General features: G+C 42.4%; 1 non-coding gene and 1 pseudogene across 1 annotated transcript; both read left to right on the top strand.

Annotated features, from left to right (window-relative positions):
• The first annotated feature begins 1,876 nt into the window (after nt 1-1,876).
• On the top strand, nt 1,877-2,001 carry LOC147440479 (U2 spliceosomal RNA; annotated as a pseudogene).
• Nucleotides 2,002-15,582: 13,581 nt separating this feature from the next.
• LOC147440478 (U2 spliceosomal RNA) lies at nt 15,583-15,781 on the top strand. Its single transcript, XR_015184394.1, has one exon. It is a non-coding gene; the product is annotated as a U2 spliceosomal RNA (small nuclear RNA).

The raw sequence follows: 15,781 nt of genomic DNA, 5'->3' as shown, positions 1-15,781 counted from the left end.
GCTATGGTGGGTGCACCTGATGCAAGCTAGGGGGGGGGGAGAGAGAGAGAGAGAGAGAGAGAGAGAGAGAGAGAGAGAGAGAGAGAGAGAGAGAGAGAGAGAGAGAGAGAGATTGACCAAACTTGCATTCTATGTTATGATTATTGAAAGCCATTTACATATATACAGAATTAAAGTAAATTGGCTAACTACCCCTTTTAGCATGCAAAACTCTAGACTAAAGGGTGGTATTTATTAGTTTGTGATGGGCGAGCTTCCCACATGGGTAAGAATAGGCTTAAAACCCTTAAGGTGGCAAGGGTTATGTAGGTCTGAAAGCCATCCTTGTGTTGGGCAAGGTCCAACGTTCAAGCCACCTCAGATCATGGTTCTGGATTATTCTCATTAGCAGCATGCTGGAAGCAACAACATTATAGTTCTATATTTGAGGATTTGAAGGAGCTAGTTTATTCATTTTGGCAATTTGAGTCATATGTTTCTCCCAATAAGAAGGATGTTTGTAGAAAAATATTGGGCAGGGACATGCACATCAAACACCCTTTTCATCTACTTTTGATGAGCCACATGAATACCATTTGTGTTATACTAAGGACCATACAAGAGATGCTATTTAGCACAGGGATTGCTATTGATCAAGTACATTGCTCTTTCATTTGAGTGTATTCACTGCCATTTTCCTAGACATTAGGAGGTGATGTTAGACCACTTCTATTCACTTTTGTTGGCCTAGTTGTCAATGAATTGCAATTTGTGTACCTCTTAGAATAAAATTTTCAATGTTAGGATGTGTTCTATTAGCCCTTTTCTATAGTCTCCTAGAATTTTGTAGCGTTTTGAGCTCGTTTACCCGAGAAACCTTCAAAGCAGCGAGTGATTAGTCGATCTAAGGATTGACTATGCCTGACGAGACCAATTGTTGATTATTGATTTGTGGTTGCTCTTGTGCATCTTTCTACATAGGTGCACTCTGTGAAGTTTGGACAAACTCAATGCATCTCTGTGTTCGATCTAGATCGCTTCCCTAAGTATTTACATTGTGTATCTTAGTACCCAATACGTATGCTATAAACATCCATTGTGGCGATTTACTAACATTGGCACCACTATCGGGATTCGATCTTGTGATGGTCAAGTGATCTTGTAGTTGTACTAGTGTTCTTCTAAACCTTAAAAACCATTCCAATTCACTAGGTAGCAGAAACATGGTTTTGTCACTTGATAGAGTTTAGGAGTTGAGGACTAGCTTGCACTTTCATTTAGTAGCACGCTCTCTAGTGTTGTGATTGAAAGTAAAACAAATCAGTTCAATCTCCAATTTCTCATAGCTTTTAGAGTGTTGTGCATTCCACCCCCATCAGCCATTTTTTCAAGTTTTGCTCATTTTATTGCATTTTGTCAATAAAGTTCTTAATAGTAGGTTAAGTTGACAAAACACCACCAATCTAAACTACCAAAATCGTAGAAAACTTTAGCCAAAACCATATTTTGGGCAAAAAGGCCATAAGTCTTTTGAAATCTTAAGATGTGCTAGGAAATAGGGAAAATCTAATCAATATCATCGTGTGTTGATGGAGTTAGTTGCCACATACATTAAGGAATATGTTTGATAAGGTTGTTCTAATTCTATAAAAGAAGTTGGATCACGATTCATGTACCTTAGACTAGAAATCCAAATCACACACAAAGGGCAAGGCGGGAGGCGGAGGCGGGGCTGGTCGAGAGTTCTATAGACTTGCGTGGCTATAATGGCATCACGAACATAGTGTAAACACGGGCTTGCAAAGAATAGAAGTGCTACCTGAGAAGCAATCATCCCACAAGGCAAGGCGCAAGGCGGGGCATGTATAAAAGCCATAGGGGGCACTGTGGGGAGCTCATACCTTTCTTGGCCTTTTGGCTAAGATCAAGTGTAGTATCTGTTCTCAACAAATAGTAGATCTGCAGATTGAAGTTCCATCGATAATTATTGATAATTTTTCCAACAGAGTATGCTTATCATAATTCAAAATTGGGTATTTCATGCATTTATTTCAAAGCAATTGCTAAATTTTCTTGGATTTGTGAAGACAGATGTGCGAGGACATGAGAAGAAGTAGATTTTGTAGAAGATTGGCTAAGCGGTGATTCCGACTCGGCATCAAAGTGCCTTGAAGGAGTTTTTGAAGGGCTCAAGAGGATGTTGCATGTTTGAACAACATTGAGAAAGCTTGGGTTGTTGCATCACCAAAAAGATGAAGATTCTAGAAATCAGCTCGTCGTCAATGATCATGGGAACTAACGCCTTCACACATACGTAGTGTGAGGTCGACTTCAACCAATCGCTGCAAGATTGGTAGCAACTAGTTTGCCCTATTGTGTGGAGTCTTTTTCAACTCTACTGCATTTGCAACAACTGACACTCGTGGTGGCAGTCACAATCTCCCCCAACTCTTTTGGTGCTGCCACATTTTGTCCCTTGCACGCTGCTCCACAACAAAATACTTGCATTCACACTTTGATAAAATCAAGTGATGCTCTTTTTTTAACACTCATGACCATTGGTTGGCCGCCTACCAAGGCCCAAGTGGCCAATGAAGCAAATATAAAACCCTATCTATACACTTACCCTTCTTCGGGTTGCCACTAAATCTAAAAGAAGCTTATTTCCATTCTTATATTACCATACCCTCATTTTGCTCATTAGTGGCTCCTCAAACGCATTAAGGTTATCTAGCTTGAGGATCACTTCTTGATAACAATAAATATGGAGAAGCACTCATCCCAAGCTTGCCAATTTATGTCATATTTATTACTAAGAAGGACCTCCTTTTGGAACATAACTTGGACTCACATCCAGGTTGTAGGTTTTTTTGTCCGAATTCAGTAACATCCACCACTTGTAGGCCTTGTCTTTAAGTTCTAAACTCGGTTTCAGAGAGTGGAATACATCTAGAGTTGCATAGAGATGATGGTAGTACAAAAAAGTATTCATCACATCTTTATATCCTCTCTTTGTCTTCACCTCTATACATTGGTGGCTTTTTAGTCCTTCATCCATGATGACGTTTTGTGGTTCTCATGCCTACCAGAAGAGATTCAAATGGTGGTGGTCCGCCATTAGTCCCTTGATTGGCCACAATGGGTTTTTGTGAGATCGATCCTTGGCAATCTGTATTATGAAATTCTTAACTAGCTCCATGAGCGTAGTTAAGTTGGCATCGATGGAGGAGAGATTTCAATTTCTGGATATCAACGAACCCGCGGTCGTCATGCAATCCATCACTTTCCTCAACTCACATATCCTACACGGCCACGTCTATCCCGCAGCTAGAGTGGTCTCAAAATCAAATCAATGACTTGTCAAAAGCGATTGATCCGATGACATCTCATTGTACATGCAAATCCATGGTTCCCGTCGTCCCTTCTCTACTATGATTGAAAGGCCACGAGGGCTTCTTGGGTGATGACTAACACTAAACACGCAACATGCAACACACATTTCAAGCACATGGGTAGTCTTTGGACAAGTGTCCTCCTTATCCCTTTGAGAGAGAGAGCTTGAAAATATCTAGATATTTGTTGAATAGAACTAGAAGCTCATTGGACCCCTCTTTAGCCTAGCCAATAGCATTCAAGCACACCATGTGGCTAAGCATAGGGAGAGTCTGACATGTGTCCCTATTCCTCGTGAGAAAAGGGGGTGCCCTTTGGGTGAGTGGGAGGTTAAGTCAAAAATTCCCCTAACTTTGGGGCTTTCCCCCTCCTTTGTAGGGTCTTGTTTTGACTCAAGCACCCCATGCATGGGAAGTTTCTCAAGCACCTTCCTCATCAAGCATGACAAGCACCTCAAGCACCTTAGTCATCAAGCATGACAAGCACCTTAGTCAGTAAGCACGACAAGCAGTTCAAGCTTAGGTCGGGTTCCACCTCAAGCTCAGCCCTAGCTTGCCTAAGGTCAAATTACTTTAACACTAACCATTGGAGGTCTTTAATGAAGCTAACCCTAAGGTCTTTTAAGCTCCATTAGCTAGCCTTGCTCTTTGACAAACCATCTCTCATTTGGACCCCTTTACCATTGGCCCCGTGTTGAGATAGATCCTTAAGCAGATGTCTATATTCTAACCCTTTTACCCATTTATTATCCCATATTAAATGATCAGTTTAATATGAGAAAATCATTTGGGTTAGATTTTATGATAAGTATTAAGAGAGATAAACATATATTATTAAAAGAATCTTCCATCTAATGGTCTATTTTGTATCAGATTTAACATGCCAACCCATCATTTCCTCAAACAATATCCATGCTTTAGATTTATCATATTTGAGTACTCCTAGTAAGGAGGTCAAAATACCCATCATTGTGTGAACTTGGTTTTGGGAGAGATGGTGAGAGCTTTCATGTGTATGTGTATGTGTGAGTAAATTGAATAGATTAAGTTCTCCCATCAGTGGTATCAAAGCCTCAGGTTCAAGGTAATTGGCATTTGATTTCAAATTTTAAGGAGGAATTTTGAATTGGCAATAGTTGGTCTGCTAATCGAAGTTCCATCGATGATTAATCGATATTTTGTCCAACAGAGTACAATTCAAAATTGGGTATTTCTTGCATTTAATTCAAAGCAATTGCTAAATTTTCTTGGATTTGTGAAGACGAATGTGCAAGGACATGAGAAGAAGTAGATTTTGTAGAAGATTGGCTAAGCGGTGATTCTGACTTGGCATCAAAGTGCCTTGAAGGAGTTTTTGAAGGGCTCAAGAGGATGTTGCATGGTTGAACAACATTGAGAAAGCTTGGGTTGTTGCATCACCAAAAAGATGAAGATTCTAGGAATCGGCTCGTCGACAACGGTCATGGGAACTAACGCCTTCGCACATACGTAGTGTGAGGTCGACTTCAACCAACCCCTGCAAGATCGGTCGCAACTAGTTTGGCCTATTGTGTGGAGTCTTTTTCAACTCTACTACATCTGCAACTCACAACCATGGCGGTCACCATCTCCCCCAACTCTTTTGGTGCTGCCACATTTTGTCCCCTCCTAAAAGGCTCGCCCCCTCCTATGTAGGATCTTGCAAAGACTTTTTGGCACCTACAAAGCATCTCTAGGGTTGGACCATTGGACATAACCTTTGAATTTTGGAACCTTAGCATTTTGGAAGTCTTAATGAGCTGAACCTTAGGGTTTTTGAAGCCCATTGTTACACATTGCTCTTTTGTAGATGGACCCCCCTTTGGATTCCTATTTTCCCCCCTTTGGATTCCTAATGTGGCCGGTCTGCCAATATTCTTGCTTTTTCTTCCCTAGTACTTCCCCATATTAAATGATCAATTTAACATGAGAAAATCATTTAGGAGAATCAGATATTAGTTATTATGACAAATGGTAAAGCCGTAGGCAAGTCTAAAAGACTCCATTATTAAGACCAAAGCTCTTGAGGTGTGCATCATATCCCACATAGTGGGCTCAACAAAACCGATAATAGATCCCAGTCCCACTTACCCTAATATAATTAACAAAATCAACCATTAATAGGCTACTTAAGGACCTCTCTTCTTAAGCAAGAAAAAAGAAACCAAATGCTTTGATACCAATGTGATGGAAATGGCCTATGAACTTTGAGAGTAGTGAAATTAGGGAATTAGATAAAGCACTTTTGTGAGATTAGTTTGTGAGCATAGCGGGTGAACTTAATTGATTGCAGCAACATGAACACGGTCCTTAGTTAACTTGGCATGAACAATACTTTTGCAAGAGAGAGAGTTTAGAGAACATGACAACACTTGAGGACCGGATTCATACGGAGCCAGTCCACCCTCCAATAGGCATTTGTATTATAGTTTCTCCCATCAAGAGAGACTTGGTACAATACAATCTTTGTGTTCCTTGTGACCTAGGTGATGCACTGAAGATGGAAAGCTTCATGCATAACAAGCATAACATAAACTTTGTAGAAAGCATGAACTATCCCAAGCCTTAGTCCCAAGGCCTCAAACACCTTCAAAGGTGGAGAGAGCTAGCAGGGAATGAGGGTAGGGAAGAGGAAGAATAAACATTCCATAGGAGAAAGAAATAGTTCCTCACTTATCATCACTCTTCTTGCTAGCATACATAATAGCATAGTAATAGAAATGGAGAAGATGGCAAGCTTAAGCATTGAAGCATGGCTCTTGGTTGGATTTGCATTCCATAGCCAAGAGTGTTGGTGTAGGCTCTCACTTCTCAACAAGCTTGGAGAAGGAGGTGGAGTTCCTCTACTTTCACCAAGTGAGAATGTTTCAAAAAAGTGAGTTTATGAGAGGTGTATACCCCCCAGGCATACCCCTTGCTTGCTTTGGGCAAGCCCCCCCGTTTTTGCTCAAGCTTCAATCTTATTGAACCCCTCTCCTCCTAGCCAATCACATGCAACATGCATTTCAAGCACATGGGTAGTATTTGGACAAGTGTCCTCCTTATCCCTTTGAGAGAGAGAGCCTGAAAATATCTAGATATTTGTTGAATAGAACTAGAAGCTCATTGGACCCCTCTTTAGCCCAACCAATAACATTCAAGCACACCATGTGACTATAGGGAGAGTCTGAAATGTGTCCATGTGCCCCTTGAGAAAAGGGGGTGCCCTTTGGGTGAGTGGGAGGTTAAGTCAAAGATTCCCCAAACTTTGGGGCTTTCCCCCTCGTTTGTAGGGTCTCTCTTTGACTCAAGCAACTTACCCCCCATGCATGGGAAGCTTCTCTAGCACCTTCCTCATCAAGCATGACAAGCACCTCAAGCACCTTAGTCATCAAGCATGACAAGCACCTCAAGCACCTTAGTCATCAAGCACGACAAGCACCTCAAGCACCTTAGTCAGCAAGCACAACAAGCACTTCAAGCTTAGGTTGGGTTCCCACCTCAAGCTCAGTCCTAGCTTGCCTAAGGTCAAAGGACTTTTAACATTAACCATCGAAGGTCTTTAATGAAGCTAACCCTAAGGTTTTTTAAGCCCCATTAGCTAGACTTGCTATTTGATAGACCATCTCTCATTTGGACCCCTTTACCATTGGCCCCGTGTTGAGATAGATCCATAAGCACATGTCTATATTCTAACCCTTGTTCCCGTTTATTACCGATATTAAATGATCAATTTAATATGAGAAAATCATTTGGGTTGGTTAGGTATTAGATTTTATGACAATTATTAAGAGAGATAAACATATATTATTAAAACTCTTCCATCTAATAATCTATTTTGTCCCAGATTTAACATCCCAAACAAAATCATTTCCTCAAACAATATCCATGCTTTAGATTTATCATATTAACGTACTCCCAATAAGGACCCATCATTGTGTGAACTTGGTTTGGGAGAGATGGTGAGGGCTTTCATGTGTGTGTGTGTGTGTGTGTGTGTGTGTGAGTAAATTGAATAGATTAAGCATCCATTCTCCTGTCCTCCCATTAGTGGTATTGAAGCCTCAGGTTCAAGGTAATTGGCATTTTATTTCAAATTTTAAGGAGGATTTTTGAATTGGCAATAATAGATCTGCAAATGGAAGTTCCATCAATAATTAGTCGATAATTTGTCGAACAGATTACGCTTATCATAATTCAAAATTGGGTATTTCTTGTATTTAATTCAAGCAATTAGTAGATTTTCTTGGATTTGTGAAGGCAGATGTGCGAGGACACTAGAAGAAGTAGATTTTGTAGAAGATTGGCTAAGCAGTGATTCCAACTCGGCATCAAAGTGCCTTGAAGGAGTTTTTGAAGGGCTCAAGAGGATGTTGCATGGCTAAACAACATTGAGAAAGCTTGGGTTGTTGCATCATCAAAAAGATGAGAATTCTAGGAACCGGCTCGTCGACAACGGTCATGGGAACTAATGCCTTCACACATACGTAGTGTGAGTTCGACTTCAGCCAACCCCTGCAAGATCGGTAGCAACTAGTTTGCCCTATTGTGTGGAGTCTTTTTCAACTCTACTACACTTGCAATTGACGACCGTGGCGGTCACCATCTCCCCCAACTCTTTTGGTGGTGCCACATTTTGTCCCTTGCACGCTGCTCCACAACAAAAATCCTTGCATTCACACTTTGATAAAATCAAGTGATGCTCTTTTTTTAACACTCACGACCATTGGTCGAACACCTGCCAAGCCCCAAGTGGCCAATGAAGCAAATATAAAACCCTATCTATACACCTACCCTTCTTCGGGTTGCCACTAGCTCTAAAAGCAAGCTTATTCCATTCTTATATTACCATACCCTCAGCTTGCTCATTAGTGGCTCCTCAAACACATTAAGGTTATCTAGCTTGAGGATCACTTCTTGATAACGATAAATATGGCAAATCACTCATCCCAAGCTTGCCAATTTATGTCATATTATTGGTAAGAAGGACCTCCTTTTGGAACACAACGGACTCACATCCAAGTTGTAGGTTTTTTTGTCCGAATTTAGTAACATCCACCACTTGTAGGCCTTGTCTTTAAGTTCTAAACTCGTATTTTGGAGAGGGGAATACATCTAGAGTTGCACAGAGATGATGGTAGTGCAAAAAAGTATTCATCAAATCTTTATATCCTCTCCTTGTCTTCACCTCTATACACTGGCGGCTTTTAAGTCCTTCATCCATGATGAAGTTTTGTGGTTCTCGTGCCCTACCAGAAGAGATTCAAATGGTGGTGGTCTGCCATTAGTCCCTTTATTGGCCACAATGGGTTTTCGTGAGACCGATCCTTGTCAATCTGTATTATGAAATTTTTAACTAGCTGCATGAGCGTAGTTAAGTTGGCATTGATGGAGGAGAGTTTTCAATTCCTGGATATCAACAAACCCGCGATCGTCATGCAATCCAACCCGCATATCCTCCATGGCCACGTTGGTGTAGCCAAACTGTGTCGACCTATGGAAGTGCAAGAAGCCCAGGCATGGCAGTTTGTAGGCAAGTGACAGAGACATTGGGCAGGTATTTGATGGAGCTAAGAGAAAGGTACACCGAGATGGAACACTTGCTAGTGAAAACTGCAATTGTTTCTTCCTATCATAGGGGACAGGAGGAAATGCTTATATCAGGTATGCAGGTGCTATGGAGTTTATGATATGGGATTTTGATCGAAGTGTCTGTAGGACGCTCTACTTGCCAGGGTATGTATGCTACAACATGTCCATTGAGAGCTATTGCAAGTGAGTGCAGCTCAAGTCTCATGAATGCCGGAGTGCTCTCAACGGGGTTCTTTTACCCAAGGGCCACCGATATCTGGGATTCTTCTCATTGGCCGACCAATGGCGATGGATCTTGCAGAGAAAGCATACTTTAAAGTGCATGGAACCAAACATGCAAAGCAGCCGACTATGTGACCAGTGATTATCAAGGGTCAATGTGGGAGTTTGGGGCGGCCAGCTAAAGGTATGAAGTGGAGTAAAGCTGAATCTTTTTAAAAAGATGGCTCAAGGTGGCAGTCGGATGCGTGGGAACAATGCCAAGCTGAGGAATACAAAAGGAAAAAAAATGCTATTGCAAGGAAATGGCAGCGCTATTGCAAGTCAACTCCAGGGATTACCTTCATGGGCGGGGAAGAGGACTGGGAGATGCATGGAAATGGAGCGCCATCTATTTGGCAGGCCATGAGCATAGGGGGAGTGGTGGGCTGCACTTCATTGTGAAAGGGGAGCCACCTGGTGTTGGGGATGGGATCGAGCTAGCTATGGTGGATGAAAGAGAAACATAGCGTCAATGTGTGAGTGTGTGTGTAAGCAAGGTTATCACTCAAGTGAATTAGGTTCCAAGATAGAATTAGCTTGGACTCATAAACATAATCTTGAGCATTGAATTAGCTTAGCACAAGCTCACCATAGACAAGCATGTAGTGCGAAATAGAGTTGTGTTTATTCATTCATGAAATGAGCTTTAAGTAGCTCTACAGCCTTGCTCCACAGCATGTGGGATAAATCCACTCTCTTCTCCTTGACTCATACTTTAGGACAAAGCTCACACTTTACAATCCTCCCCTTGAGGTTTGGACTATGACAAGATACTGAAGATGCATGATCCACACAGGATGACAGGTTGCTATCCACACAGGAGGGTAATATCCACACAAGCTAACAAAATCCACATAGGATGGTTATATCCACACAGGATGATAAATCCACATAGGAAAAATCCACAAAGGATGGTGATATCCACACAGGATAATAAAATCCACACAGGAAAAAGTCCTCCCCTACAAGGCTGCATCTTAAAAATGGGTCTTCATAAAAGACAATGTTGCTCTCATCTTCATCCTTTTTGTCTTCTACTATGTGAGTTGATCCTCTGTCAGGTCTCTTGCCTTCGTTGCTTCTGCTGTTGCTTCTACTGTTGCTGCTTTCTCCAATGTTACTCCCTCCATTTGAGTAGCATCGAGAAGGAGGGTGTCCCTTCCTACCACATTTGTTGCAAGGTTTGTTTGTGTAGCAGTCTTTTGCTACGTGTCCCATTCTTCCACATTCATAACACTTTCTTCCATTTGTCGATGTTGATGGCGAATGCCTTCCCCTTGAGGATGTTGCAATAAAAACTCCTCCTGATGAGGTTAGTGAACCTCTTTGCTTTCTTTCTTCTGCTTGGATTGAGTTGATGACATCTTGGAGTGGTGGTGCTCGTTCTTTTTCTTCAAGATTTGTGACTAAGTGGTCATAAGAAGGTGGAAGTGCACTTAATATTATGGCCACTTTGTCATCTTTTGGTACTTCAACCTGGATGTAAGTGAGTTGCGTGACAATGCTCTTAAGCTTATTTATAAGGCTAGCAATGTCCTCCCCTTCAATCATAGTAATTTTGTAAAGTTGTCTTTTAAGACTAACTTTGCTTCTTTTGGCCCTGGCTCCAAAATTACTTTCTAGGACATGCCAGGCATCATGTGCATGTGTACATTCATCTATGAAGTGCACATAATTGTCATGCAAGGAGGTGATGATGATTCCTAATGCTTGTTCGTCTTTGTCCAGATTCTGTGCACTTACTATGAGTGTAGATGCCCTAGTCTCGCCCTAGTGTGCACTCCATCGGGTTTGGCTTGTTGCTCTAAGGCAATGCTGATGACAGACCACAAACATTTTTTCATAAGGTAACCTCTTAATTTCGTTTGCCAGGTGTGAAACCCTTCCCCGTTGAATTTTTCTATTCCCTTCTCCCCCATTTGTGCTAATAGAGGGGTCTTAGCTTAGGAGACTCTCCTAGCCAGTGTCTTCCTCTTTACACAGTGCACCAATAAAGACAAGAGATATTTATTTGCAAGTTATTGTGCTTGGCTGCAAGATTTCAATTTTAATGTCTTCTTAATAAAACTCTCTTAATGTGAAGTACCTCTTCACTCGAGGTGAAGTCACCCTTCACAGCCTTGAGTTCTTCTTTGATGACTGGAATGAGCCTTTGAAGTTGGCTTTGGATACCTTTGGAGGCTTTGAAAGCTCTGATTTATTTGCCTTGGAGAAGCCCTTGAAGCTTGGCAGAGTGCTTTGCTGCAGCTTGGTGGGAGCAAGCCCTTAAAGGGTCTCGGAGGCTTGAGGCAGCAAGCTTGTGAGACTACCCCCTAGAGGGAGTTGGAAGTTGGCCGCGGGAAGGTGAGCTTGATTGGAGCTCTTGAGGCCCGAGAGCAGTGTGGGAAGGGTCGCCTCTGTATTGCACTGCCTCAGAGGCCTGGCGCACCCCCCTCCCACAATCTCAATTGATAATCAATTCTCTGCCCCGTGTTGAGATAGACCCGTAAGCAGATGTCTATATTCTAACCCTTGTTCCTGTTTATTATCCCATATTAGCTGATTAGTTTAATATGAGAAAATCATTTGGGTTAGATTTTATGACAAGTATTAAGAGAGATAAACATATATTATTAAAAGACTCTTCCATCTGATGGTCTATTTTGTATCAGATTTAACATGCCAACCCATCATTTCCTCAAACAATATCCATGCTTTAGATTTATCATATTTGAGTACTCCTAGTAAGGATGTCAAAATACCCATCCCTCATGGTCTCAGACCCAAGACCTCACACACCTTCAAAGATGGTGAGAGCTAGCGGGGTATGAGAGTAGATTGAGAGAAAGAAGGAGTATTCTTACGAGAAATATGTACATATCCTCACATAATCACTCATATTAGCATAGCTTAGCTTAGTAATTAGCATGGTAAAGGAGATGAGCATGCAATGAAGCTCGGCTCTTGGTTGGATTTGCATCACAAAACCAAGAGTTGTTGGTGTAGGCCTTCCTTCTCACAAGCTTGGAGTAGGTGATAAGCTTTCCATTAAAGCTTGAGAAGGAGAGAGAGTCTTCTTTACTTCACACATGAGCTAGTGTGAGTGTGTAGGTGATAATGCCTTTGAAAAATCAGCCCCCCCTCTCTCTCTCTTGGTCGACCCCTCTTGCTATTTGCTCTTGCTAGCATCCTATTGGACCTCCCCAGGCTTAGCCAATGGTAATTAAGCAGCATAACTGATAGCCTTCTGACATGTGTCCCCCTTTCCCCTTTTGTGAGAGCTTTAGGTAATTATTTAATTCAACTAAACTCTCATTGGACCCCTTTGGCTCCCGACCAATAGGAATCAGGCAAGCCATTGGGCTGCTGAATATTCATTGGTCCTCTTGGGAGACTGTCCAATAGTCTTCTAGAGAGATTAATTCTTATTGGTTCTTTTATTAAGTGTTTTAATATTAATTAAACTAGATTTACTCTAGCCTAATTCTCATTGGTCCACCTCCAAGGCCATCCAATAGGAATTGGGTGCACCTTGTGGGCATCTGGGCTAGGGAGCTGACATGTGTCCCTCATTCCCTTTGTGTAAAGGGAGCTTGTGTGTGTGTGTGTGTGTGTGTGTGTGTGTGAGTTTCTCTCTCATCCCCTACTTGCAAGGCTCGCCCCCTCCTATGTAGGTATCCACAAAGACTTTTTGTGACACACACTAAGCATCCAATTTCCCTGGTGTTTGGCCTTTGGACACAACCTTTGAATTTTGGAACCTTAGCATGTTGGAACCTTAGCATTTTGGAAGTCTTAATGGGTTGAACCTTAGGGTCTTTTAAGTCCATTGTTGCACATTGCTCATTTGCAGATGGCCCCCCCTTTGGATCCCTACTGGTGCTAGCTTAATCAATATTCTAGCCTTTTCTCCCCTGGCACTTCCCCATATTAAATGATCAGTTTAACATGAGAAAATCATTTAGGAGAATTAGATATTGATTATTATGACAAAAACCTAAAATTGTATTGAGGCTAAGTGAGGGATGAAGAATCCCGACTCACCTTATTATTCAGAGGAGGAAGGTAGGGGGCAACCCTATATTTTTATGTCAAAAGTAGTACAACAACAATCCAGCCTGAATCAAAGAAAATATGAAACCCTATCTATACACGTACCCTTCTTCGGGTTGCCACTAGCTCTAAAAGCAAGCTTATTTCCATTCTTATATTACCATACCCTCAGCTTGCTCATTAGTGGCTCCTCAAACGCATTGAGGTTATCTAGCTTGAGGATCACTTCTTGATAATGATAAATATGGAGAAGCACTCATCCCAAGCTTGCCAATTTATGTCATATTTATTGGTAAGAAGTGTAGACATGTAGTAGTGTTAGTGTGTATACGCGCTTCACCAGGGGCACTTTTCTCCCACTGGGTTTTTCCCCCTGGACATCCGGTGTGAAAGGACACCTTATCTCTTAGGGTTTCATATAAGCTTTGTAGCTCTGAGTTTGTATATACTCTATTATTCCAATACAGAGAGACAGACTACAGAGATCTCGTACACAAGCTCTGTGTCTTCTCCTTCTCCATCTTCTTCCTACTCTGAGTTGTTGTCTTCCTTCTGTTTCCTGTTTCATCATCTTCAACAAGAAGGACCTCCTTTTGGAACACAACTTGGACTCACATCCAGGTTGTAGGTTTTTTTGTTCGAATTTAGTAACATCCGCCACTTGTAGGCCTTGTCTTTAAGTTCTAAACTCGTTTCCAGAGAGCGGAATACATCTAGAGTTGCACAGAGACGATGGTAGTGCAAAAACGTATTCGTCACATCTTTATATCCTCTCCTTGTCTTCACCTCTATACACTGGCGGCTTTTAAGTCCTTCATCCATGATGAAGTTTTGTGGTTCTCGTGCCCTACCAGAAGAGACTCAAACGGTGGTGGTCTGCCATTAGTCCCTTGATTGGCCACAATGGGTTTTTGTGAGACCGATCCTTGGCAATCTGTATTATGAAATTGTTAACTAGATCCAGGAGCGTAGTTAAGTTGGCATCGATGGAGGAGAGCTTTCAATTCGTGGATATCAAAACGAACCCGCGATCGTCATGTAGTCCAACCCGCATATCCTCCATGGACACATCCATCCCGCAGCTGGAGCGGTCTCAAAATCAAATCAATGACTTGTCAAAAGCGATTGATCCGATGACATCTCATCGTACATGCGAAGCCATGGTTCCTGTCGTCCGTTCTCTACTACCATCGAAAGGCCATGAGGGCTTCTTGGGTGACGACTAACACTCCTCCCTAGCTTTATATCTCTTGGGTTAGGGAGAGCCCCCGTGCCTCGTCCATGTGAGGCTGTGGCCACTTGCTAGGACCTTTGTTCACACACAAAATGTTGTAATTTAATCATGACAGAACTAGAACAGCACTGTGCGACTGAACAAAACACAAGTCGCGAGTTTTTGGGACTCAATTACAATCCATTTTGGAGAATCAAGCATAGTACAATCCATTTTCTTCACAGTAGTCGAGCTTTTGAAACAGGCTCAAGGTTGCATATCTATTGGACAGCATTGGTGCCACTTAGCTGCCATGTTTCTAACAGCATCGGTGCTACTTATCAGGCATCCTCTTGCGATGCAGTGTAGAATGTCCCTTTTTGTTGTTTCGATCATCCCTTCAACCCTTTCCTTCTCCCTTTCAGAGCTTCACCTACCGAAGAAGACTCCCTCGCCTTTAGCTTAGTTATTGGAAGGATCAAAGATCGAGGGAGTGGCCGCTGATGACTTTTGTATGAAGGACACAAAATAAGACATAGCTTCAACCTCATGACCTGCACATTGGTGCCTATTCTCAGGGTAGATTCGTTCCTGTTTGTGTGTGACACTTTTGATTGCCTCTTTTGACTCGTGCGTATAGAGAATAGAGGGCCTATGTTATGGATTGGCTTCTGCACAAACAGATGGCCTGATACTAAGCTACCAAAAGTGAGCTTATCTCTTACAGCTCGTAGACTATGGCGGCTGAGAGAGAGTAAGCAGCAAGCTGCCAAAAGGGAAGTGCTTATTACAAGGCCAAAAAAAGCGCACAGTCGAGAGCTCCGTTGGCATCGTGTGAATAGCGTAGAAACCTTCAAGGATGGGTGCTCAGATAGTGTGCTATTCCGGGAGCTGTGCTTGTAAATAGAAGTAAGTAGAAAAGTTTGACGGAGAGCCAATGATCTGAGAGGGCAAGGCGCGAGAGGCGGGGCGGGCCGAGAGCTTTGCGTGGCATCACGAACAAATGCTTAGATAGTGTAAACACGGGCTTGCAAAGAATAGCAGAAGCAATTATCCCAGAAGGCAAGGCGCGAGGCGGGGCAGGTATAAAAGCCATGCGGGCACTCTGGGGAACCCATACCTTTCTCGGCCTTTTGGCTAAGATCAAGTGTAGTATCTGTTCTTATCAGTTTAATATCTGATACGTGGTCCATCGGGCCACATGATATTAACCTAATTTTTCTCACGGGGGCAGTCCCCTTCCGGCAGCTTGCTGCCCGGGGACTGCGCGCGTCGCCTCTGTATTGCACTGCCTCAGAGGCCTGGCGCACCCCCC

Source organism: Adiantum capillus-veneris, chromosome 15 (genome assembly GCF_014529385.1).
Source record: "Adiantum capillus-veneris isolate H3 chromosome 15, ASM1452938v2, whole genome shotgun sequence".
NCBI lineage: Eukaryota > Viridiplantae > Streptophyta > Polypodiopsida > Polypodiales > Pteridaceae > Adiantum > Adiantum capillus-veneris.
This window is presented reverse-complemented; position numbering and strand designations above follow the sequence as displayed.